General features: G+C 48.3%; 1 long non-coding RNA gene across 1 annotated transcript; it reads right to left on the bottom strand.

Annotated features, from left to right (window-relative positions):
• Window positions 1–107: 107 nt before the first annotated feature.
• On the bottom strand, window positions 108–24,652 carry LOC113937685. The gene is made up of 4 exons (XR_003524680.1): window positions 24,520–24,652; window positions 1,583–1,693; window positions 1,251–1,344; window positions 108–260 (listed from the first exon to the last, which is right to left on the bottom strand). It is a non-coding gene; the product is annotated as an uncharacterized LOC113937685 (long non-coding RNA).
• Between the last annotated feature and the right edge of the window lie 1,639 nt (window positions 24,653–26,291).

Below are 26,291 nucleotides of genomic sequence, written 5' to 3'. Positions count from 1 at the left end.
TCTTTAAAAAAGACAAAAAAAAAAATCTGTTCATTAGAACAAGCTGTTATCAGGGAGCCAAGAGGATTCAGACAGATAAAGAAGGCTTCAGTTTGCTAGAGATCAATACCAGAAGAAAGGCAAGAAGAATGAACACATGAGATAGTTTCATCATTATTCTTACTTACGGTTGAGGAAACTGAGGCACAAAGAACTTGTCCCAAGTCACATAGGTTGTAAATAGAAGATTAGGATGCAAACCTAGATCAACCCAACTGCATCTGTGTAGAGGGAAAGGAGAAGTTGCTTTCCACAGGATAAGCTAGAGCAGAACCTCAGTTGAGTAATCCAGGGCTTTCACCTCAGTATTCCCCAGTAGAGCCCTAATGGACTAAGAGATAAAAACCCCAGACTATGAGAATGTATGATCCCAGTTTTACCAGAATAATACTTTGAGATATTTTCTATAATTTTGTTTGGAGGAAGCAAGGTACAGTGAGTGCCCAGGTATAGCTAAGTTTCAGGTTGTCACCCACTGCTGATGGACAGGTAGCTTACAGGAACAATATGAGGAGGATGCCAGGTTAGGCACAACAGGAAAGCATTCCCATAGTCTACTAGTCAGGCCTGCCATGGGCTCAGGGATGAGGGATGAGAGACTACAGTGGATTTGATGACCCCAGACAAGATGTCTAGCTCAGTGGTTCTCAACTCTGGCTTCCGAGCGAGTCACCTGGGATCTTTAAAAAGTGCTAGTACCCAGGCCCAAGGCCAGAAATTCTGATTAGCCCGTCTGCGATGTGGTCCGAGCATCAATATTTTTTAAAAACTTACCTATTCCAAACAAACAGGGTTTTAGAGGGGAGGAGAGAGGGGGGATGGGTTAGCCCAGTGATGGGTATTAAGGAGGGCACATACTGCATGGAGCACTGGGTGTTATAGGAAAACAATGGATCGTGGATCACCACATCAAAAACTAATGATGTGGGCGCCTGGGTGGCTCAGTCGTTAAGCGTCTGCCTCCGGCTCAGGTCATGATCCCAGGGTCCTGGGATCGAGTCCCACATCGGGCTCCCTGCTCAGCAGGAAGCCTGCTTCTCCCTCTCCCACTCCCCCTGCTTGTGTTCCTGCTCTCGCTGTCTCTCTCTGTCCAATAAATAAATAAAATCTTTAAAAAAAAAATAAAAAATAAAAAAAAACTAATGATGTATGGTGACTAACATAACATAATAAAATTTAAAAAATAGAAAATAAAACAAAACAAAAAAAACCTCAGTTATTCCAGTGTGCAGTCAGGATCGATATCTACTAGTAGCAATAGGATCTTGGGCACATCACATTCCTCTTTGGGCTTATTGTCCTCATCTGTTTCAAAAAAGAAACAGTTATTTGTTAAAAGCTCTTACTGCCAGTATAAAAATATGAGCTTACAATTGGTGATGTTTAATGTCCCTTCTAGGATTAAACACTTTCATGAGTCTTTTTCATGATGTAATCATTCTAAAATGAGTATTTCATTTAGGGTTCAGAATATATCATCATTAGTGTTTCTCTTAGTGTCGATGCTGGTATTAAGGTTTGAGTCCCATTATAACCTACTCACCTTACATGGGAAAGAATTGCAACCTCCAAATGTAAACGATGCAAGTCCTTCCCACTAGGAGAAGCATCTCAGAGCATGTGGCTCTCCACAAAGTACTGGCACCATCTTCCACTGCAAAGAGAAGCACTTACTAATAATATCAAGTAGAAATCAGGACTCCAGAAAGTAGATTGAAAACAATTTTAAGTCAATAGAGATATTGTACATAGAGGCCATTGTAAGTTCTTATATTAAAGATTTTTTTTAAGATTTATTTATTTAAGGGGGGGCAGCAGAGGGAGAGAATCTTCAAGAAGATGCCCCTCTGAGCGGGGAGTTCAACACGGCGCTCGATCTCACAACCCATGAGATCATGACCTGCGCCGAAACCAAGAGTCAGACGCTTAACCGACTGAGCCCCCTAGGCGCCACAAAGATTGTTTTTAATTGACATCCACAAGATGTGTAGGGAAAATTATAAAAGATTTGCTCTCAAAGAATTTAATTTTTTTTTTACATTTTTTATTGAGGGGTCGGGAATTAAACAAGATTTTTCCCCAGCAGATTGAGGCATATCATATTACAATCGTCTTCCCCCTCAACATCTGGTGCCTGGAAGGACCAGCAAATGCCTCCCAAGTCCCTTCTATCTGGCCTAGGTTTCCTTCCGCTGCTTACTATGCACTCAAGACTAGGGCTTCTCTGCACTCAGCTTTTATGGAAGAACATTGGATATTTAATCAAATTACCAGCTCCAGTGATAAACCCAGGGTCTAAGAAGGAAAGGATTTGCATGACCCCACCTGCAAAGGCATAGATGTGCACACGAAACTCAGCACCGCGTCCTCAGGGAAGGAGCCCCACGCCCCTCCTTGCTTTTGCCCCTGATGATCAGCAAGGTTGAGCCCTAAATAAGCTGCTGTCGTAGGTGAGGTTAGGAGTACAGACGTGCATCCAGACTGTCTGGATTTGAATCCTGACCCTACAACTTGAGGGCACGTGATGTTCCACAGGTCACTTCTCTTACCTGAGCCTCTTCTCGCCCACCAGCGGAACAGAGATTGTAAGAACACCTACCTCACAAAATTGGTGGGAGGAAACGAATGAAATAATCCATGGAAAGCATTTAGCATGATACCTGGCTCATAGTACGTACTTAGGAAGTGCGAATTCTCTGCTAAGTTCTGTCAATATTAAAGTGCATACCTTAAAGACAACTCCCTGCCACAATCCTAGATTGGTTTTCTCCTTCGGCATTCTTCCTATTTTGCCTTAAACGTGTTTCACCACCACTAAGCTTCATGTTAAAGGCAGACCCAAAATGAGCCATTTAAAGGGTGCTTCAAATCGCAGGTGTATTTCACTTAAAGTGCCTGCCTGGCTTTGCTCCGTGTGTGGCCAGCAGGCCCAGAGTCGCTGGTCATCACACAGGAGTAGAGTTGATAAAACGTGGGTTATTTCTTAAGGAACTATAATAATAATCAGTCTTTTACATGAAGTGTCTGACTCTGGTGAATGCCAAAAGTCAAAATACAGACATCTACAGGCAGAATCGGTACATTTAGGCTCTTCACAACCTAGTGAAATTCAACACAGGACATCCCGCATTTGCTCATCTTTGGTTATAACGTGACCAAAATGGAAACTGCTCATCTTATGTGTCGGTACTTGCGCTAGAAACATATACTTTTCCCATACAGAGAATAAGGAAAGTACTTTGCCTAAACTTCCCCTTTTACAGTTTAAAAATTCTTACTGTAATTTCGGGTCAGCTGTTGAGTCATCCAATCACATTCTGAGCCCAGCTCCACCATCCCTGAGGCCTGAAGGACTCTTTACAGAGCTACAGCTAATTAGAGTGCAGAAGAATTGCCCTGAGGGCTTAGGGATTTAAAAAGACCCACTGTCAAAAATAAATAAATAAACTAACTAAAATAAAATAAAAATAAACGAACAAACAAAAATAAAAAAGACCCATCGTTCTGAGCCCTACCAGACTCGATGAAACTAATAAATTGAGAATCTGGCCCATAGGGGGCAGACCTGCACTGAGGACCGGATAAAATGTCTTTGTTGGGCTGTGGTCTGGGAAAAGCACACATAACACTGTTGTAAAACATCATCCGTTTCCATTTTCCGTCAGTCCGCCTCCTGTTGTTAACGACATCCTGCAGTGGTGGAGTTCCGTGTTTCTTCTCCGGCCAAAAATAGAAACCCCCCGTAGTCTAAACCATCTGTCTGTTTTTAGGAGAAAAGGAGAGGCACCAAACACTAGATCCGGTTTACCAGGGGCGCGGAACAACCCTCTCCACGCAGAAGCCCTTGTCATCTGGAGCTTGTGGCCCCGCCTCTGGAAGAAAATCGGAACAATTTAAATAACTCCCTTCCAAAAATTGACTCCTCAAGTACTTCAGGGAATCTAAGTGGACATAAAGCCATGAAAGGACTCCTCACCTCCCACAAAAGATGGGAAATCAGGGTGCCGGGGTTGGCAGAGGCAATTGGGGAAGCCACAGGGGTGAGTGAGTTTGTGCTGACGGGCTTTCTGAGACCGGGAAACCGTATCTCCATGACCTTAGAGCATGATTAGTCAGCACAAATATTCCCAGAATACAGTGATTGGGTTTTATTTTTAATTTTGTTTATTTAAAGGTGCAGAAAAACACAAAAGAAAAAAATCATTTCATAACTCTCACTTTTTTTGTGCATTGAAACACCACAATCTATAAAAAGGCAGAAGTCCTTCCACTATCCCAAGAGGCAAACACTGTTCATTTGGCGCCCATCCTTCGGGATGGGTGAATGAGACATTTACTGAATTTTTTTTTTCTTAACAAAGAAAAAGATGGAGTCCTGTCGGCTGCCTGGGCAACCTCAAAACCGGCATCTGCAGAGGAGGGCTCCGAGGGGCGAGCGATCTCCCCCCACAGGGCCTGCTGGCAAAGAAGAACCAGCCCCGCCTCCATCTCCATGGGCTGTGCCTCACAGTCAGAAAATGAACGCTCAAAACATGATCACAAAAATTCTCATAGCATTTAAACTATTACATTGAGCAAATTACTATATGAACAGAAAAGTATAAGCCACATAAGATTACAAAATTAAATTACATACATATTATATGTAATACATAGCATATGTAATGTGTAATATATATATTGTATGTATATGTATGTATGTGTATATTTTTACAGGTATTATAAGCACTGTAGGTTCTATAAATTGTACGTATATATATATATATATATACATATGTATATATATTTTTTTAAACAGGGCATTATAAGCGGTAGGTTCTATAGGGCTTGAAGAGCATCTTTAGCCCCGTGCTGTTCTACCTGTGAGCCGCTGCCGCTGTTTTTGACCTACCATAAGAGCTGGAGGCCAGGAGCTGCCCGTTTTAAGGGACAGGGCGCCTTTCAGTCCTGTCCCTGTATCTCTGTGCCTATATTTATTGCTATAATATCAAAATCTAAACCTGAGCCCTTGGTGAATATTCCCCCTGGGCTTCCTGTCTTCCCATCCCTTAACAGACCCTGTGCCCAAGAGTCCACGTCCATCATCCAGCTCCACACATCAGCCTGGGTGCTCTACCATCACCCCACATCAGGTCTGTGTTCTTCCAGTCATCCCCAAATGCGACCTGTACCCCCTTTGCTGCCCCCTGGCCACTGACACAACCACAGAAACTACCACGACTACGCTTCTAAGGTGAGGGCCTTCCCTGTTCTCTCAGAGGTGAAGGACTGCAGCCTCCCTAGGGTCATGGTCACCAGCACAGGTTTTCAGCTCTGCAGGTGTCCACTGGCCATGAGGGAGTCTGCTGCATTGGGAGGGCATGAGAGTGTCCACCAGGGAGCCCCAGAAGTGCAGGGTGAGTGTGGCAGGAAGCGTGTCACAGCACAGTTAGCTATATCGTCACGTGCTGGCTCGTCCACTTAACCTCCGTGAGCAACAGCGACATACAGGAAGGAACTGTGACTGTCCTTGCTAGATACTCTAAATCCCAAGCTCTCTTCAGTGGTTAAGCTTGGTGTGTCCTGAAGGTACATGTATTGTTCCCTGGTTATTATAACCTGTGTCTTTTCTGGACAGGGGCAGGGCTTTAGGACAGGTTGCAAGGAAAGAAGACAGCAACTTAAAATGAGAGCATCCGAACTGGAAAGAATGTCAGACGAGATCATTAATCCAGCCCCTTCATTTTATAGATGTCAACAGGCTCAGAAAGTTGACATGCCTACAGACACACAGATAATGGTTTCAGGAACTTTTTTAGATGAGAGGAGTCTTGGAAATTATCAAGTCCGGCAGGCAGATGGGCCCCTAGGAAAGAGCATCTTCGATGCCCTACTTCTCCCTTTGGCCTAATTCTCTTAACTCTCACCTTGTCAGATGTGTGACCTGCCCAGGCCGGACCTCTCCAGATGGTCCCCTCTTTCCACCTCCCCTCCCTCAACCAAGACAAATCACTCCTGTCCACACTCTCAAGGACCCCCTCACTGAAACCAGATCCCCAAGTTGAAAAACAAGCTGATAAATACCCCCCCCCCCCCCGCCAGCTGTTAAAAGCTGATAATGGTTCCTAGTGGTTCTGCATGCATGGATATTTTTTTTTTAACTTAATTTTTGAAAAGTCTCAATTCATATGGCTCAAAATTCAAACAATATAAAAATCCTCATTCCTCCACCTGCCTTTTATTGAACCAATCCCCATCCCAACTCCACAGGTAATCATTTTTATTAGTTTCTTATGTATCTTTTTAGAGTTTCTTTATACTCACATAAGCAGATACAGATATATATATTCACAGAGAATTCTTGAGTTCTCAGAACTGTAAGCCAAAGAAATCTTTAAAAAAAAAAAGATTTTATTTATTTGAGAGAGGGAGCACAAGAGGTGGTAGGGTCAGAGGGAGAAGCAGACTCCCCGCTGAGCAGGGAGCCTGATGCGGGACTTGATCCTGGGACTCCATCCCGGGACTCCAGGATCATGACCTGAGCCAAAGGCAGTCGCTTAACCAACTGAGCCACCTAGGCACCCAAGAAATCTTGACAGTAGGACTTCAGGCACTGTAAAAATCTCATTGGGCAACAGGTCTTTCCCAGAGCCCCTTTTGGCAATGACTTGTAACAGGCTGGTTTCTTGTAGTCTGAGTTTCCTGCTCTAATGAAAATTAGTTCCAATGGGACTCTGTAACAAGATCATCACCCACAAAGAACCGCAACCCACTGCCTCATTTTCAAGTCTGAAAGGACGAAGGCGTAGGGGTTGGAGAAGCTCCAAGACCCCTTTCTTCATGTCTTGATTCATTTGTTAAACATTCCTATGGGCCAGGCACTGAACCGGGCCCTGGAGACACAGACATAGTCCCTGCCCTCATGGCAAAAGGAAGACAACATAGACCAAGGTTATCATTTATATTATTGCAACTGCAACTGACAGCAAATCCAACCCAAACAGGTCTATGTTTAAAAAGAGAATTGAGGGCGCCTGGGTGGCTCAGTCAGTTGAGCGTCTGCCTTCAGCTCAGGTCAAGATCCCAGGGTTCTGGGATGGAGTCTGGAATCGGGTAGCTCCCCCCTATCAAATAATAAATAAAATCTTTAAATAAATAAAAAATAAAAAGAGAATTGACTGGCTCCTATAACTGCAGCCTGCAAGGATAGAGTTGGCTTTAGGAACAGCTTGATTCAAAGCTTAAATGCTATCACTAGGAACCATCTCTTCCTTTGCTCCCTCTTGGTTCAATTCTCAGGCAAGTCAAGGTGACCCAGGCAGCCTGCAGTTCATATCATTACCAACTTAGGCCATTAGAAGTGAGTGAGTCAATGATCCCAAAAACTCAAACAAATATTCAGAGATTGAGTGCCCTTAGCCCTGATTGGCTTATTTAGACCACCCGCCCATTCCTGACCCAATCACTGAAGCCAAGGGGGATGGACTCTACTGATTAGTGTAGACTAGGTCACATGCTCCTCCAGGATAGGGGTCAACTTTACCCACAGCGCATAGGTTAAGAGTGAAGGAGGGGTTGTACCCCAAAATAAAACATAGGTACAGTAGCTATACATACAAAATAGGCTGCTAGGCCACAAAAATAGAGACTATCCGCCCCACCCATGTAATTACAAGTAAGGAGACTATTTCAAAGGGGAACTACAACGGGCCATCAGTCACCTGTCCCAGCGGGAGGCAGCGGGAATGTGCTCCCTAGGGAAGGAGCAGGCATCAGCCAAGTGGAGGTTGTGGGTTCATAATCCTAGAAGGGAAAACTCACGGGAAGGCCCAGAGACAGGAGAGAACCAGCCCTTTGGAGGAACTTAAAGATCTGCAGTGTGACTGGAGCTCAGAAAGCAGGCCTGAGGAATGGCAGAGACCAAGGGAGTGTTGAGTGTCACCTGTCGCAGTAGCTGGGGACCCAGAGCTAGTGAGAATGAGGATCAAATCTGACCAGATCCCTTCCCTGCTTAAAACACAGAGTCCCGGTTTCAACATGGCCTTCAGAGCCCTGTCCACTCTCCAGCCTCCTGTCTCTCCCACCCTTGGCTTGTCCCTGCACCGCTGGCGCCACACCCCCAACTCAGATGAGCATTCGGAGGGGAATGGGTCCATGTGCTGACACCAGCCAAAGACCTGTCCTCGGCCCCTGCTGTGGGGGCAGCACCTGGCCTCCCCGTACTCGCCACAGCTGTCTCTCCACTGGGCACCCACCCTGTGAGCTGAGGCCAGGACAGAGGCTTTCACAGGGTCTGGGTCAAGAACGAACATGGGGGCTGAGCAGTGACCTCTCAGGGCAAGGAGCGCACAGCAGGGGGCCACAGGGTCAAAAAGCATGGTTCCTGAGCTCTACCCCTAGGCTCTGAAAGCTGCTGAGAGCTGATCCAGTCTCCAGCTTTGAACTCCTTGAGAAATTTTTCGTTAACTTCTTTCGGGAGGGAGCCATAGAAAATGCAACTTCTTCAGGGTCACATGTACGGGAAGGTGGAGAAAACGACAAAGGAGGGTCAGGATTACATTTAATGCCTAATACCTCTTACCTTAAGTTCTGGGCAGAATTTTCTCCCTGCTTCCTCTCTGGCTTTTGACCTTTCTGACTTATACCTAAGCTGCCCAGTTTATATATGTGTTTTTAATTGTAAGTTGCCTCCAATACTTTCTGGAAGTAGTTTTTTTTTTAAGATTGTATTTATTTATTTGACAGAGATAGAGGGAACACAAGCAAGGGGAGCGGGAGAGGGAGAAGCAGGCTTCCCGCCGAGCAGGGAGCCCGATGCGGGGCTTGATCCCAGGGCCCTGGGACCGTGACCCGAGCCGAAGGCAGACGCTTAACGACCGAGCCACCCAGGCGCCCTTAGAAGTAGATTAATAAATAAATGAAAGAAGAATATTGGGAAAGTGTTTTTTGTTGTTTTTTGTTTTTTGTTTTTTTAATTCCACAGAGCCACCATAGGTTTCAAGTAATTTGCTAGATTAACTCCAGGCCCTCCCATGTTTGAAAGCATTTCCTTATCGTATGTCTAGGCCGTCAAAGTGGTGGGCGGCCAGCTTCCCCTGTTCGGTTGGTCGCTCACCCCTGCACAGCACACAGTTTCTTCCTGCCGGCCGGACAAGTCTAGCTGCAGCTGCAAGCACCCATCTGTGTTTAGCTAACAGACCCGCCAGGCTCACGCCAATCATCTCGTGTATGCAAGGAGACCAAAAACGTGCATAAAGCTTCGAGAGGGCCCCAATGTCCTGAATGTGGCTTATGTACCGTAATTGCCATCTGCATTTTCTCATTCGTCAGCTAGAAAATTGCGTTCCTCCAGATCTGCTCTTAGAATCTGACCTTACAGATCAACCCCGCCAACCCCTGGGAGTAGAATCTTTGGCTACAACTCCAGACTCCCCCAGGCGCACAAACAGCGACTCCTTCAGTCTTGTCCAATTTACTAAATCTCAATCTTCTGTTTCTTGACATTAGAACCACATGAAGGCAGCACGATTCTTGTTGGCGGACACTACGGCTGTCAGAGAACTAGGGAAGTCCTCTCTGCTGAGGGGAAGATTCGTGTGGAGTCCAGCCCCTGGCAATGCTGGGAGCCGCTCAGCTGGGACACCTACCCTATCCCCCAGCACCCATCTGCCCACTTTCCCCTTTTCTCCAGAATATCTCCCAGCACATTAGGGAGATGGCCACCAGCTCTTTCAAGAACGACTTGATCTGTGTGAATCCCTGTGCATATGTTCCTAAAAGGCTGACAGACTAAACCAAGCCTTCCCCTCTTCCCCCCAGACACTGGAGCTGAGCAGAGAGGGGGCAGAAAGGATTGGCTCTGGGCCTTTCATCTGGCATCCTTCCCAGAGCAGGTGCTCCTCACTGCCAGTCGGCCGGCAATTCCAGGCACCTGCTAGGACTTTTCCCACCGGAGAAACTGAGTCCCAGCAAAGAGCCCGACAGCAATCATCCCCCAAATGGAGAAAGGTCCTGTTGGAAATAACCACCTTTCATGCTCTGCCTCACACCGCTTAAGGTCCTCTTGTAAACAAGCCCTGGGTGATTCGCCTCCCACACCCAGGCAGCCTCGGAGGTGGTTTCCTAGATAAAAGCCCGTCCACTCCTGAGACAAAAATGCCCTCCTTCCCCCTCTCCCATGAAAGCAGCGGCTCCTGCCATCCTTCCTGGCTATACAGCAGACATTTTCTCTTCCACTCCATTAAGACTCGTCCAGCAACAGTGAGCGGCCTGCACAGAGGTGGGGAAGACTGGAAGCAGCCAGGCCAGTTAGGAGAACAGGGCAGGGAACCCTGAGGGAGGCGAGGAGGAGAAGCACCTGCAGCCACGCGGCCCATATGTGGTGGTAACAGGATGGTGCAGGCGTCAGCTTAGCTCGGGGTTTGTTGGGAATTCGGACTCGCAGCCGCCACCCCAGGCCTGCTGGTTCAGAATCTATCCTGCAGATCCCTGGGCATGCGAACATTTGGGAAGCACTGATTTCCAGGCAACTCCAAGACTGATTAATTTGGAGGTAAGTCTCTAGTTCATTTCTTTCCCTTTCCCGCACGACCCCTGAGAATAATAAACATTAGGTATGAAGGTCTTGATGCAAAGTAAGGAAACACACCCTTTCCTACTTCATTCTGGTAACAATCGTGGGAGGTTGGTGATGCTCTGTCCATTTTACAGACGAATGAACAGTCTAGGCTTAAGGAAGTGAGACCACTTTGCTCAAGAGCTGGGATTTCACCCCAGGCTGAAACCTGCCTCTTGAGGCAGGAATTCTTTTCTTTGGGGGCTGCATCTAGAACAAAACCCCAAGCCAAAAACATCCCCTCTGTAAATCCAGGCTGGAACCCACTTCAGGGGCTGAGGCTCCCTGGGGCCTGCCTGCAGGGGTGGGGGGAATGGGAGGGGCCCAGCAGGGCAGTGCTTTGAGCTGCTCCCATGAAATAACTGGGCACAAAGTCCCAGCACCAGGCCCTGTCCAGGCCTGTCCTTCAGCCACAAGCTCCTTCGGAACAAAACAGAGCCCTTTGGGCCTCGGTCTGACTCAGCAGCTTCAGAGGCAGGTTGGGGACACATGACCCTAGATCTCAATGCCGCTCCTGTGAGCTCACTTCTCCCCTGGATGCTGCCTCTCCTGAGGCATCACAGGGTTACAGACCCCCCCACAGAGAGACTTCTCTCCAGAAATGCCATTTAGAGCCCCTGTCTCTGAATCTCGAGCTAGTGTCCCTCCTCCATGAAATCTGCCCAACTGCCCCAGGCAAAATTAAAGGCCCTAGGCTCCCACACGATGCAGCACAGACAGTTCTGCAAACTTGAATCGGGCATATATTATGTGCCCGGTAACCATGCCGGATGCTTTTGCATACTTCATCTCCTTTTATCCTTAACTGATTGAGACAGGTACTGCTCCTCCCATTTCACAGCTGTGCAAATGAGGCCAGTGGGTTGTGGAGCTAGGATTTACACCTGGGTCCTAACTCCAGCTCCAGGATTTAACCACCTAAGAGCTGCATCTTTCGTAGATTTAGTTGTAGAATTTAGCGTATTATTTGATAATTTTTTAATTGCAAGTGTGCGTGCCTTTTCCACTAGGACCATACACGTCCAGGGGTCCCCATCTTATTCATTCTTGTATCTCAGTGCTTAGAGTGCCCAGAACGTAATCTATGCTGAATACACTATGCTGAGCTAAATTATTCAGCAAACTTTTACCAAGCAAAATGCTATGTGTCGGACCTGGTATTAAGAACAAGAGCTACAAAGATGAAAAACAGGTAACAAAGAAAACAAAACAAAAACAAACAAACAAACAAAACCCCGCATTAAACATACAGACATTGCAGGAGAATTAGGGACTTGGAAAGATGGAAGGATTAACAAAGTATGGTGGAGACACGCGGAAGGAGCCCCGGAGTCGGCCTGGAGAAAGGGGTTGATGTGACCACCACAGCTCATGCAGAACCTGAGTGAGATTGGACGCAAGAAAGAAATTCACTACAATGGCTGGGAACTTTCAGGGATGAAAGAGCAGAAGCTGAAGCATGAGGGTTTGAAAGAGCCCCCCATTTTGCAAGAGTTTTAGGGAAATAATAAATAGCACTCTGGAGGGAGTGGGCTTTCGAAGAGTCCCCCATAAATTGAATTCCTCTCACCCAAAACACAAACCTCTCCCTTCCCAGAGCAAAGCCCACCCCAGTCAACAAACATTGGAAAACAGGCCCATATGCATCTTTCTGCAGGACAGGAAGAAAGAGATACCTGGCTGGAAGTGCTGGTTTTTTCTCCCAAGTCAACAAATAGCCCACCCCCAGCCCCAGGAGAGCCGAAGTCTGGGGAGTCTGAAATTCCTTCCAGTCCATAGAAACAGAAGACCTTGGGAATGACTGCCCCCCCCAGCCCACCCCACCCCCACAGCGTTCAGAGTGGCTGCCACAGGAAGTGCTACAGAGGGGGGTGCCTAAGGCTGAATGGGTGGGCACGTAGCCTGGGGCCACACACCAGCCACACACAAGGTCTCAATGCTGTGCAGTGGGGGAGGGCTTTACTCCTGAAGGTGATGGGGAGCCACTGAAGAATGGTGAGCAGGATGGTGATAGCACCAGGAAGGCCACTCTGGGAGCTGTGGGGGTGAAGAGGACGGGAGGGTAACCTGCAAGGGGTCACCCCAGAACTCTGCCTGGGGCAGCAAGGATGGAAAAAAGGAATCAAGAAGTGTTTGGGAGGTGGCACATTGGGCCAGATGATTAAGTGGGTGTGACAGACAAAAGGAAAGAGGGAGTCAAGTTTCAGTCCAGGGTCTGGCCAGCAGCTGGCTGGGTGACGGTATTGTTCTGGAGGCTGAGAGGAGGGAGAGAGGTTGGCAGGGGAAGAAGAGCTCACTGTGGGGACATGTTGGGCTTTCAGTCTTGAATATCAGAAGATGCCGAGGATGCCCATAGATGGCTATCAGGAGGGAAAGCTAGCTTGGAGGGAGAGACCAGGAGTGAGCCAACTAGGAGAAGGCACATTTCCCAGACAACAGGAGCCTGGTGTGGAAAATAGCATGACAGTGAGTCACCCAGGACGATCTTTCTCTGCCTGGATCTCCTCCTGCTCCTAGGAAACTCCAGCGCCTCTCATACACATCCCAGGGAAATCCCCTGGGTGGGGGTGTGTAGGGGGTACCTTACATGAACTTACTTCATGAACTAGACCTCTGCTGCCACATGGTATCCATGGTTTCCCCCTCCCCATTCTGCTCACTGTGGGCCCCCTGGGCTCAGCCATGCCTAGGGCCCTCCAACAGCCATGACACTAGCCCTGACCCACTGGGGCCAGTACCAGCCAGCAAGGGCACTCATGTCTGCATTGAAAAGAGCAAATGTGCAACAAGCAAATGAGGTATGACCAAGATGAGAAGTGGTTTCTCTGAAAAGCAACAGAACCCAGCTATACCCTACTCCCTTAGCAAGCCAAGCTCCGCCTAGGTCGGGGCTAGCTCACACAGCCCACACTGTTGCCAACACCAAGACCACCACCACCATCACTAGGAATGTCCCGACCATCTCCACACCCTGACCCCAGTCCAAGCCTGCCTTCCTTCCTACCCCAGGATTAGCATCTTTCCACAATGACTGATGTCTGAACCATCAATTTGCTTCAGGGGAGAAAAAAAAAAAACCTAACCCCATCCATGTGGTGCAATCTGAAGGCATAGGCCATGTAGGCAAGAATCGGTACCCAGAATCTGGATCGTTCATTCTTAAGTAATATCATCTCTGGGTCCACCATTAGCAAATTCTGTTGGCACTACCCTCAAAATCCATGCAAATTCTAACCACTCACCACCTCCGTTGTTCCCAGCCCAGCCCCAGCCACCATTATATCTTGCCTGGATTAGTGCAACAGCCTCCTAACTAGTCTTCCGTGAGTCTTCACTAGCCTGAGTGAACCTTTAAAATCCACCAGACCACGTCACTCCTCTGCTCAAAACCCTGCCCTGTCCTCCCACCTCACAATTAAACCCAAGTCTTTACAAAGCCCTGTGCTATCAGCCTTAACACAATCACCCACACACACCCACACCCACACCCCCCATACACACACCCCTTATGATGTTCTGACTTTATCTCTAGGCTGCTGTTCCTTATTCACTCGGCTCCCTTCAGTCCTCAAGCAAAGGACCTTTTTCTGTCCTCTCAGGACCTTTGCACTTGCTGCCCCCTCCACCTGGAGTTCTCGCCCCTACACATGGCCGCACATCACCCTTCAGCCTCAGCGTACCATCTCAGTGATTACGCTTCCTCAAATGTCAGCAGCCTCACACACTTCCTATCCCTTCACCCTGTGTAATTTTTCTCCTTAGCACTTCTTACAACATATCTTCCTGATTTTGCTATTTATGCCTGTCTCCATGAAGACAGGATTTTGTCTTTTTTCTTCCCTGCTGACCCCCACCTTCCAGTGCCAGAAGAACACTCGTTAATGTTGTTGGATTAACTCTGCTCAGTCGGTTGATCTGCAATGGTGGGAATTGAAACAACAGCCATGTTCTTCCCCAGGAGACATCTGGTCCACTCATAAACAGACCCAAGCCGATCCCAAGCAGTGGACCCCCAGACATGCCCAAACATGCCTGAGAACTGGGCGACTTAGCTCAATTCAAACCAGAGAGTCCTGCCGGGACATAGGGAAGAGTCGGAACCCTGGGTATGAAAGAGATCCCCGGGTGTTAGAGGATTTTTTTTTTTCCTTCCGGGCCCATTCTTGGTCACGCTGCTTTGAAGACTGAAGAGGTAGACCAGAGGAAGAGTGGTGGGCAGCAAAGCAAAGTTTATTGAGCAATAGTACAAAGCCCCCAAAGAGGGAGGGGACCCAAGAGGGTTGCCACCAGAGTTTCTAAATCTAGGGGTTTTTATGAGCTTGTTAGTGGGCTGTTTTAATCCGATTAACCCCCCCTGCACCTGTCACCCATCAGGTTCTTGTCATCTATCACATGGGAAAGGGTAGAGGGCTCCTTCCAGGGTGGTGTAAAATCCTTTCAAGGGTGGTTTCTTAGGGCAGGGGTGGCCCCTTGTCCCTGTCTGCCTTTCTTCCAGCTCTCCTTCATCACAGGATATGGACCCTGAGAAGAGCAGTGGGGCTGAGGAGCGCTGGGAGAACCCAACATTCTCAAGACGCTGTCAAGTGACAAAAATAAAACAATTGGTAAGGAGCTTGATGTGCTTTGTTCAAGGGAAAACCATCCCCGAATTGGGGAACTCGGTACCTCTCAAGCAGCAGAGCACTCTCTGGAGGGAGTGTGTGTTATACCAGCTTTAGAGGAAGCAACTGGGAGCGTGGCTGGCTGGAAGGTCAGGGCTTTCCTTAGAAGGCCAGCAGGTCCTGTTTTCTAGGGAAAGGTAAGCGAAAGCTGAGTTTGCATGTTACATTTCCTTGACAGTGAAGCGTTTCCTAAAGTTCAGCTGATGTAGACTTGTGATGTGGCCCAGGCCATGGGGGCAGCCTCCATTTCCTGGGATGGACGAATTGCCCGTATCAAGGCCCAGAGGAAAAGGAGCTGGCACAGGAGACTGTGAAGGAACGACGAGAGAAAGGGTGGTGCCCAGGAAGCCAAGAGAGGACGCAGAATTTCCGAGGAGGGAGGGAGGGGCTGATAGTGAGTCCTGCCCCAGGGAAGCCACCAAGGAGAGGCCCGAAAAAGCCTTGTCAGTGGGCACCTTGGCCCAGTTTCCAGGAAATAGTAAGAGCAGGAGCCAGATAGGAAAGGGGGGGAAGTCCGAAGGGAGTGAGGAAGTGGAGAAAGGGAGGGTAGGCAACTTATCCACAAACTGGGCTGCAGAAGGATCTCTATAGGCCAGTAGAGTGAGATAAACCAGGGCTTTTTCAGTTTGGAAGAGAGCCTCATCTTTCTATTCAGGGAGGAAGAAGCCAAGGAAGACAAAGAGATTGAAGGTACAAGAAATGGAGGGGCTACTCAAAGGAAGATGAGAAGTGTAACTGCCTGTAGCTGGTTCAGCCTCGGATCGGTGAGGAGACCCCTCCTTCCTGGAGATGGGAGCAGAAGGAAAAGCTGGATTGAAGAAGCTTGCAGGTGGTGGTGGGGGAGGAAATGGAGGAGACCATACCTGAGGACCCCTTTTCTAAAAGATAGGAAGCAGAGGGGCACCTGGATGGCTCAGTCAGTCAAGCGTTCAACTCTTGATTTTGACGCAGGTCATGATCTCAGGGTTATGAGATCAAGCCCCGCATTGGACTCCACACTCAGCTAGAAGTCTGCTTCAGATTCTCTCTCTCCCTCTGCCCCTACCAACCCCCGCCCCACAAACTCTCAAATAAAATCTTTAAACAATTAAAAGAGAAGAAGCAGGGTCGTTCCTGGGGCGGGGGTGGGGGGAAGGAGGGCTTAAGGCAGTCATTAGGGTTTGAAATCTCTGCAGAGGGAATTGGGAGAAGGAACTGGCAAAGTCCATGGAAGAGGTTTTGAAAGCAGTGTGCGGAGGTAGCTGCCATTGGACATCATGAGTCTGGACTGTGTAGCGTCTGTAGGAGCAGCCTCTGCAGATAGAGGCAGGGGCTGGTTTCGTCAGGGAGGAAGGGAGCTGGGAGGGTGGGCAAGAGAAAGGCCGGACACCATGCGGCTCTGGGGAGTAAACTGAGGATGCTAAATGCAGAGTCAGGGAACTCAAGATCTTAATGAGGTCCCAGAATAGAATTGGTGGGAGGGAGGAGAGAGCTGGAAGTGTAAGAGGTTGTGGTCAGAGGACACCGCACCCTTCCCCGAGGTGGACAGACAAGCTCCATGCTGTGGCCACGAGGATGGGAGGCTGGAGGGAGGTCATGACTGTTGGCATGGGAAGGCCACCGAGTGGGTCGGGGGTGCTGAGGACTCCCCAGATGATGCAAGCGCTGAAGTCCTCAGAGCTTGTGAAGAAGAACCAAGCTGTAGGTGGAGGACACAAGACTGGCAGAGAAGGGCACCGAAGAGACAGAAAGTTGCCACCAAATACCCACCTGCCCCTTCTTCCTCTGCAATAAGGAGTTTGATTTTTTAGCTGGAACCACTGTCACCCAGACTTTTTAAACATTGCCCAGCCTAGCTGGCAGCTTGGGGTGGCCATGTGACTGCTCTCTGGTACTTCTGGAAGCCTCCTTGTCTCCTTCCCTCTATGGCCGAACTGAAGATCCCATGTAATGACTGAAGCTTGAGCTGCATCTTGGGCCATGAGGATGAGGGTCCCAACCTAGCGATGGCAGAGAAGTGAGCAGAAAGAAGCCTGGGTCCCTGAGGATCTCACAAAGCCAACTCACTTGCCTGGACTGTGTACGTCTGAGACTTCTTTGACTTAAAAAATAAAAATCTTGTGTGGTTGAGACTCTGTTACTTAGGTTTTCTGTCAGTAGAGGAGCTAAGCCTCGATATTACAGACGGTGCAGGAGGATGGCACAGATTTCAAGGGAGGGCGAGCACATATTTGCCTATAAACAGCAAGAAGCTACAAGAATGTCAACAGTGGCTTCTAGGCCTGAGGTAAAATGGAAGTGTAAGAACAAACAGCCTCCACTCACAAGGGCTCTAGGCCATTGTGGTCCTTAGCAGAAGGGAGGAGGAGGAGGGAGGTTCTGCAAAGAGCTAGAAGCCATGGGGGAGGGTGTTGGTACCGGAAGCATTTCTAAAAGTCAAACCTGAAAGTCTTGAGAGGGAGGAGCTCAGCAGCGAGAAGATGCGCTGGGAGCCTGCAGGTCTGAGCATCCTGTGCTGGACCATGGGAGGGGTCCGTATTCAGGTCAGAGGTTAACAATGAGAGTCAAGGGTCTCATATTTCAGTTGAGTTTAGCCAATGTCCTGCTGAACTTGTGAGGTTTGGGGAGGCAACAGTTCCCTGCAGCAGCTGCCTCCTAACGGCGGTGGGGTGGGGCGCAGGAAGCCAGCCTGAGTTTGGGAGGGCAGGGCACGGAGGCTGCAGGCAGGGCCAGCCCAGCCTTGGGGGTGCGGTGGGAAGAGGAGCCCCCCTCAGGCCCCAGCAGAGAGGTCCTGAGGGTGGGCCATCATTTTCTCAGGCTCATTTCCCACTTTGTCTTCTTGAGTATTTTAATTGCGTGTTTCCAACTTAATCTCCATATTAACTTCAGAGGACTCTACATCTCTATTTTTGGAGGGCAGACTGATCAACAATTTAAAGTGTAAATCCTGGGCAAGTGTGTGGGTCTTTAAGAGGACCATTTAATAGGCAGCAGCCTGCCAGGACTCGAAAGGAAGCCAGTGCAAAACTAGACAGAGGAAGAGCCACTAGGGAATGGCGGCAGGATAGGGATTTGGGATGGTTACTATAAAGGGGCAGTTCTGGGCTCAAAGACTGAAGAGACACTCACCCCTTTCTAAGTGAAATGCAGGGGCTACACATGTATACAGGAGCAGCGTCCCTGGTGAGAACTTTGCAAGAAGCTGGGCAGATGCCGAGTCAGCCAGGTTTACAAGGGCCAACCCAGGGCCAAGTCCCGAAGCTGGTTATAGGAACTTAGCCCTGGGTTAGGTGGGTTAACAATCAAGAATTCTTGCTGTTGACACACACTCTTGAGCTGAAGAGTTGCCCGCCCCCCACCCTGCCCCACCCAGGGCGAGACTTGGGCCAAGGGCTTGGAGAGGGGTGGGGCTGGACTTGGCAGTGAGATCATGGTCTCCAGCTGTGGGGAGGGGAGGCTACCAAAGGTCAAGGATCAGCCAGGGCCTGACAAATCCTGCAGAGGCCTGCAGCCAGGGCCACTGTCCTGAAACTTCTATTCTTCTTCCCTGTATTAACCCCAAGGGAAGGAATTTAGCCATGCTGTCAGAAACAGCTACTCAAGTCATGGGTGTGGCGCCAGCTGAGAGTGAACAGCCTTGATCTTGTAGACCTTGGACTCTGGAGATAGGTTCTCGTTAGAATCACCTGGTGTGCTATAACCAAAACCAAAAAAAGCCTGATGCTCAGGCCGCACCCCAAATCAATAAAATTAGAATCTCCAGGGGCAGGAACCAGACACCAGTAGATTATAAAGCTGTCCAGATGTTTGCCATGTGCAACCAAAGTTAGAACCTGAGGTTGAACTGTGGCCAGCCACTTAGCAGCTTGAGTGACTCTGGGCACTTTCCGGAAACCGGGCTTCAGTTTTCTCCTGTGTGAAATGCAGGTCCTGCTAGCACTACCTTATAGGGTTCAATGCCTGGCCTGTAGTAACTCTTCACTGAGTGCTGGTTGGTGGTAGTAATAGTCAGGATTCAGCTTGTCAACCCAAACCTGAAAAGTCATGGTTAGCCTCTTGGGCTGTTTTGGGATTTGTCAAATCTCACCCTCTTAAATAGTGGCATGGTTTATGGGGGTGGGCATGGATCAGGTTCTGCAGTGCTGATGGATGACATAGGCTGGTATCTCTAAACAGGATAGGATGGGAGAGAAAACCAAGCCTCATATAGGCTGGTCATTATGTCTTAAAATGAGAAACTACCTTTCCAGGAAATTATCTACTTCTCACTATTTAATTCTTTGTTGGGGTGTGAGAGGGTAGCAGTTTTATTGAGGTATAATTCACATACCACAAAATTCACCCATTTACAGTGTACAACTCGATGGCTTTTAGTACATTCACAGAGCCGCATATTCTCATTTTTGTTGTTTTGTTCTCATAAACCATTTTCCAGGCCATGTCTGGTGGTTCTTGGTCTGGTCTATTAATCTAGCACTGGTTCATCCCAAACTTCAACACGCCTTGGATGGATGGTCCCTCAAATGGGACTAGTTGAGCATAATATGTTCAAAATACTATTTTCAAGTTCCTGTTAAAAGAAGTCATATAGAAAAACTAAGATACCGGTAGCATGGGCTTCAGCAAGCAAAGCCATCCCCTTGGCAGCCAGCCCCAGGGAGGAGAGTCTAGACTGGGGAGAGTCTTCTCTAGAAAGAGGTGGGTGTGGGGTGCTCTGATCAGTTGGGGGCCAGCAGCACAGGCAGTGAGAGAATTCACCCATGGCAGAACAAAAGAGATAGATGTTTACTGAATCCATGGCCAGGGAGCTGCGGGCAGGACAGCAAAGGAGAGATTGTGGGCCATGATGTGGTGCTGAGGGCCATAGTGGGGGAGTATGGGGATGTATGGAATTTTCCCTATTTTGGTAATCTTAGGATTACCAGTTATAAGTAGCCTGTTGGTTAGTTAGGGCCTATGGTTATTTAGAAGTCAGTTGCTCAGTGAGCCTGTTTGCATTCAGCTCAGTGGTCACTGTGGTCCCTTTTGCCTTGCTCTGGATTCTGTTGCTCAAGCCTGTTACCTAAAAGTGGCCTCTACGATGGGGAGGCAGGGAGCAAGAGCCTGAGCCTCTCCTGGCTCCTATCTCACTGAGGTTGGCTAAGAGGGCCTTTCCCTGTTCCACCATTAGTAGTAGGTCAGGTTCTAGCATTTTCTAGCATAAAGCACACAGGTGTTAGCCCTCCCGGAATTCCCAGGAGGAAACAATTGGTGAAGCTGCACCATCCTGGAAGGTGACAGGTGGAGACTGTTGGGTTTCAGTAGCAAGACCCTCCATTCAGGACTGAGACCCAAATTCTCCCCCAACCATCCACGGGAATATCCCTGCTTCCTTTTGTTTTTAAAATTAGAGATAATATCGCTCTGAGCACAGTCTGTGAGCCCAAATTCAATGATTTTAGCCAATTCCTTTTTCTACCGTCATCTTAGGTAGTTTTCGAAAGGGTGTTTGTGCACAGATTTGTACAAACACATATGCACCCTGACTAAGGTTTTCTGCTTTGTAACCTCCAGACAACTCTTCGGTCTCCCCGCCATGAACACTTTCCAGAGTCCTGGCTGGGGGAAGGACAATCACAAAGAAGTGTTTGTAGTCAAGGAGGAGGCTTCTGACTAGTCAGATGACGCCAGAAGTCTCTGCTACAGAAGAAGGTCAAACTTGCTTTCAACCAATGCTTCCCTAACTTCTCCAAAGAAGCCCCTGTTTAAAAATGTGAATTCCGGAACCCATCCCCAATGCCCTGAAGCAAAATTTCCAGGAGAGGTCAGAAAAAATGTAATTTCAACAAGTGCCCTCACTTGATTCTTATCATAGGCAAGCATTCTCTTTCTTCCTATCCATCTATCTATCTATCTATCTTTCTATCTATTTATTCATTTATTTTTTTTTTTTTTAAGTAGGCTCCACGCCCAGCGAGGAGCCCAACTCAGGGCTTGAACTCACGACAGTGAGATCAAGACCTGGAGCTGAGATCAAGAGTCAGTTAACCTACTGAGCCTCCCAGGCGCCCCTCTTTTTCTTCTTTTAAATGCAGGTGCCTCCTCACTAGAGATTACAGTTCAACAGGATGGGTGTGGCAGGGTCAAGTCTAGACTGCTGTTTTTGAACACAGCGGGTCTGACGTGCAGTCCTTTGAGAATCAATGTTAACTCTCGGGGCATACCTGACCCTATTTTCACCAATTTGATCATTAGCTCCTCAACAGCTAAGTTTCAACTAGGCTTTGTAATGATGATTTCAATCAAATTTTCTCTCTTCTAGATAAGATATAACTTACTTTTCTTCATCACCATTATTTAAAAGCAAACACAAACAAAACTCTGCTCTATTAAACTGCACAATGTACTAGGTGAGGCACTTTACGTACACGCCCTCATTTGTCTCCTCTCAACAGCCCTTGGAGGTTGGTTCTATTGGTAGCCCCACTTTACAGATGTGAAAACTGGGATAGAAGTGAACCCGCTTGCTAAAGACCACCCAGGTAACAAGTAGCAAGGCCTTTCTCACTGAATCCCAGGCTAGCCACTAAGTGCTACACCCCTGCCCAGACTGGCCCACAGCTCAGCGTTGTTCTGAACCAAGGGGCCTCCATATCCAAGGACCAGTTTCCCAAGAAGAGAATGGGACTTGGCCCAAAGGCCCACACACCTGCTTTGTATCAATCCAGCAATGGTGGGCTGCTTTGGAAGTACCTTTAGGTCAATAATTCCCAGCTGATGGTGCATCAGAATAAGCTGGGAAGAGGGTTAAAAATGATCTTTAAGTCCTATCCTTAAAGATTCGAACTCTTAATGTCTGGGATGCAGCCCAGGAATCTCCATTTTCATAATATAGCTAGTGATTCTGATGAAAGTAATGCTTCATCAATATGCTGAAAAAAAGGAGGAGGAAGGGGAGAAAGGAAAGAAGGAGGGAGAAGGGAGGGAGGGAGGGAGGAAGAAATGTGCCCTGAGTGAGCAATCAGCCTTTGACAGGGTAAGAAATGCACCCCATGGTGGGTAGGGAAGGCTGCATCCTCAATGATGTCTTGTACCCTTCTCCATACCTAGATAAATTTCTACTCCTCCTTCAAGACCTAGCTCCCAGGTCACGCCTCCTCTGTGCTGTCTCTCTCCGTGGCTCCAGACCGAGTTAAGGAGGCTTCCTTGGTTATTTCATAGCTCTTAAATGTCGGCACTGGTGCATTTTATTTATCATATTGGCCCAAGGGGTGGTTTTCACTGCTAAATGCTTGGTGGTGGACTTATTCACCTTGTGGGGGGTAAACCACCACTCCTAGGCTGCCGTCTGCTGAGCTGCACTGGACAGCCAGGGAGCTGGAGGAGGCCCAGCTGCTGAACAGAGACCAGGTGGGCCTGAGCAGCTGTGCAAACACTAACAAGAGCTGTTAATGCTGCAGGGGCGATACCCCCACCCCCTTATCCCTGCACCCCACACCGGTGAAGACTCCGAGCCCCTTGAGAACAGGCCCTTTCCTGAACCGCCAGTGCCTCACCCAGTGGTAGGTACCAAATCAAGGATGCCAATAGGTCTCGTGGGGCTTGCCAGTTCCAGTCACGGCGTCGCAGCTGGACGGGATGGGGTGGTGTCAGCTCCCATGGGAAAGAATGCTGAGAGTGACTATTGATGTCTGCCTCGGGCATAGGGGTCACCTGCCCGCCCCGTGTTTGAGGCTGTATTACGTTCCTGGGGCTACTACAACAAATGACCACAAACTGGGTGGCTTACAACAACAGAAATTTATTCTCTCACAGTTCTGGAAGCCAGGAGTCTCAAAGTAGTCTCACTGGGTCAAAGTCAAGGTGTCGGTAGGGCCATGCTCCCTCCAAATGCTCTTGGAAGAATCCTTCCTCACCTGCTGCGGCTTGCAGTGGCCCCAGCAGACCTCCACTCTCTGCCTCCTGCTTCCCATGGCCCTCTTCCTGTGTGTTAGATCCCCTCCCCTTTCTTTTATGAGGACACCAGTCCGTGGATTTAGTACCCACCCTGAATCCAGGATGATCTCATCTCAAGCTCAGTAACTTAATTACATCTGCCAAGACCCCTTTTCCAAAGAAGGACACATTCACAGGTACCAGGGGTTAGGACTTGGACATATTTATGGGGGCCGGGGGACACAACTCAACCCATGACACCAGCCTTGTACTAAATAAATGTCAGTGATTAAATACCTCCTCCCCCTTTGTTCCCCACCTCCCACCCCCTTGTGCAAACCTTTTCACATCTAGTGCTAGGGAACATCTCCTCCCACCAGAGGCAGGCCTGCCCTGGTGTCAGTTTGGGCTCGTTGCAGGCCTCCCCTCCAGCAGCCAGGATGGCAGGGGTGTGGAGGCCTGGGAGGCAGAAAGCCTTCTTCTCCAGCAAGGATAATAAAATGAGTGCCAAACCTTCTGTGAAGGGTACCAGACCACTGTGCTGAGTCTTCCCCAGGGCATGCTTGATGCAGAACCCAGTACATGAAAGTGAGTCAGGGCCGGGATCAGGTTGCCCTCATCCCACCCACTCATGCAATCCGCTGTGGGCACCACGTTCCACCCCAACCTAAGCACCTCCCACTCCAAGTTTACCCACAGCATGAAAAGTAGTTGTGATAAAGACCAGGCTGCCGAAGACCTGCTCCAAATCCCCCTCTGCTACCCTCTGTGTTGTCTGATCTTGAGCCGCTCATTGCCCTTGCTGGCACCTCTCTGTAAAATCGAACTGCTACCAGTACCCGAAGACTTAAATCCTTGCTCCAGCTAGGCCAGGGAGCAGTACACAAATCCTTCCATGCAGGCTTATGCAGAGGGCTAAAAGAGTAAATGCGAAGTTTCCAGGCCCACAGTGGGCATGCCATAAGCTTTTTTTTTTTAATAGAATGTGCACCATTCAGGGTTCACCAGGTTTAAACACACCCCTCTCTTCAACCAGCATCTGTGCACTGGTACCTCCTCTCCCTCTAACTTCCTCCTATGTATCTGACTGCCTGCCCCTATCTCAAAGCGGCCTCGGTCAAACTCCACATCGTCTACTCCTCACCTGCTCCTCCTCCTGTAATTTCATCTGTGTGAGCAGCCACCCCGTCCAAACATCTACAGGCACCACTCCTCTTCTCCACACCAGTCACCAAATGCTAGAGGTGCTTCTTTCTTGATATCCCCCAGATCTCTCTTGGCCTCTCTATGTCTACCTCGTCTGCACACATTGAAAGCCACATTGTGTCTCACCTGAAGTAATGCAACAGCTTCCTTCCTCAGTCTCTTCCTTCCCCAGTTTATGTTGATAAGGCTGGTGTTTCTAAGACACAGATCTAATCACAGGCAGGACTGCACAGAGCCTTTGGGCCTGAGACACACCTGCTCAGAGGGGCTGCAAGGCCCATGTGGACAGCACCAGCTGCTTCCCCAGCCCAACACCCCTGGTTCCCTGAGCCAGAGCCCCGTGGAGCTACTTGCAGTTCCCCAACCACGTCCGCCCCATCTGCTCTCATTTCTCCACGCCTTTGCATAAGCTGTTCCCTTCACTGGGGGCATCCTTTTATTCATTCCTCACATTATCAATCTTCGAGACTCAGCCCCTTCAGAGTCCCCTTCAGCCTTCTCTCTCGGGCTCCCATACCATCTTGTCCTGTGCCTCTTGCAACATTTGCAGATTATATCATAAATACCTATTATTTATCTATCTACTCCACACGCCACACAGCCCTGCACCCTGCCCCAGACTGTGAGCTCCCTGAAACTGGGGACTGTGTCTCTTCTCTGTATTTCCAGCACCTGGCACCATACCTGCCAATAGCGCCTTACTAAGCATTTGTTGAAGTGTCGAATGCCAAGGACAGAACAGCATGATATTAAGAGACGTATCTCGTTGATGATTTTTTTTCATGATTTTTGTTTGTTTGCTTTTGGCATTTCATATTGGAAGGAGGGTATCTATGCATGGAAAAAATTCCTTCGTTTAGTAAATCACACAAAAATCCAGAAATCATGCAAACTCTGAAAGGCAGCGTGGCCATTTTGGGAGAGCAAAACAAAAAACAAAGTTTGAGCTAAAACAATAACATCATTATTAAAATACATGTATTCCAACACCAAAACCAAGACAAAAGCTCAACAAAAAATCCCAAATATGGTCTCTATGTACATAGGGTCTCTAGAAATACATTTAAATTTATGTTTTTCCAGTTCTGTTGAGCTACGATTGACAAATAACTGGTTGATTCCCATACAAAGAAAAATACCATATTATACAATGAACAAGATAGTGGGGAACATCCTTAATGTTTTATTGAAATATACCTAAGTGTCCTTCATGTGGTCATTTCTTCCAAGGGCTTAACACAAAATCCAACACAGTTAAGATCTTGTGCTAGGCGACTGGGCTAATGTAGTTCTTCACAGAACTTGTATTAAATAGGGATCAGCATCTAATACAATAATTACTGCTGAGAGAAGCACAACCTTGGGCAGCCAAGATTTGTTTTTTAAGTACGTATGTATGTATGTATGTATGTATTTATAAAGATTTTATTTTTATTTATTTTAGAGAGAAAGAGAGAGACTGTAAGAGAGAGAAAAGAGAGCACAAGCAGGGGGCAGGTCAGAGGGAGAAGCAGACCAGCAAGAAGCCCTATGTGGGACTGGAACCCAGGACCCCTGGATCGTGACTTGAGTCAAAGGCAGATGCTTAACCGACTGAGCCACCCAGGCACCTCTATTTATTTATTTTAGAGAGAGAGCACGTGTATGAGCTCACATGGGTGGGGGCAGCAGAGGGAGAGAGAGAAAGTCTTAAGCCGACTCCACTAAGCATGGAGCCACGCCCATCTCACGACCCTGAGATCATGACCTGAGCCAAAATCAAGAGTGAGACCTTAACTGACTGAGCCACTCAGGTGCCCCATTGATAGGATCTAGATCACTATCGGTTCAAGATTAAATTTCCTGAGTCGGGCCAAAAGTGCACACATCCTGTCTGGTTGATCAAAGAAGATTCGTTT

This window comes from Zalophus californianus, chromosome 4 (assembly GCF_009762305.2).
Source record: "Zalophus californianus isolate mZalCal1 chromosome 4, mZalCal1.pri.v2, whole genome shotgun sequence".
Taxonomy (NCBI): Eukaryota; Metazoa; Chordata; class Mammalia; order Carnivora; family Otariidae; genus Zalophus; species Zalophus californianus.
Note: the sequence above shows the minus strand (reverse complement) of the source record. Positions and strands in the feature narration are given on the sequence as shown.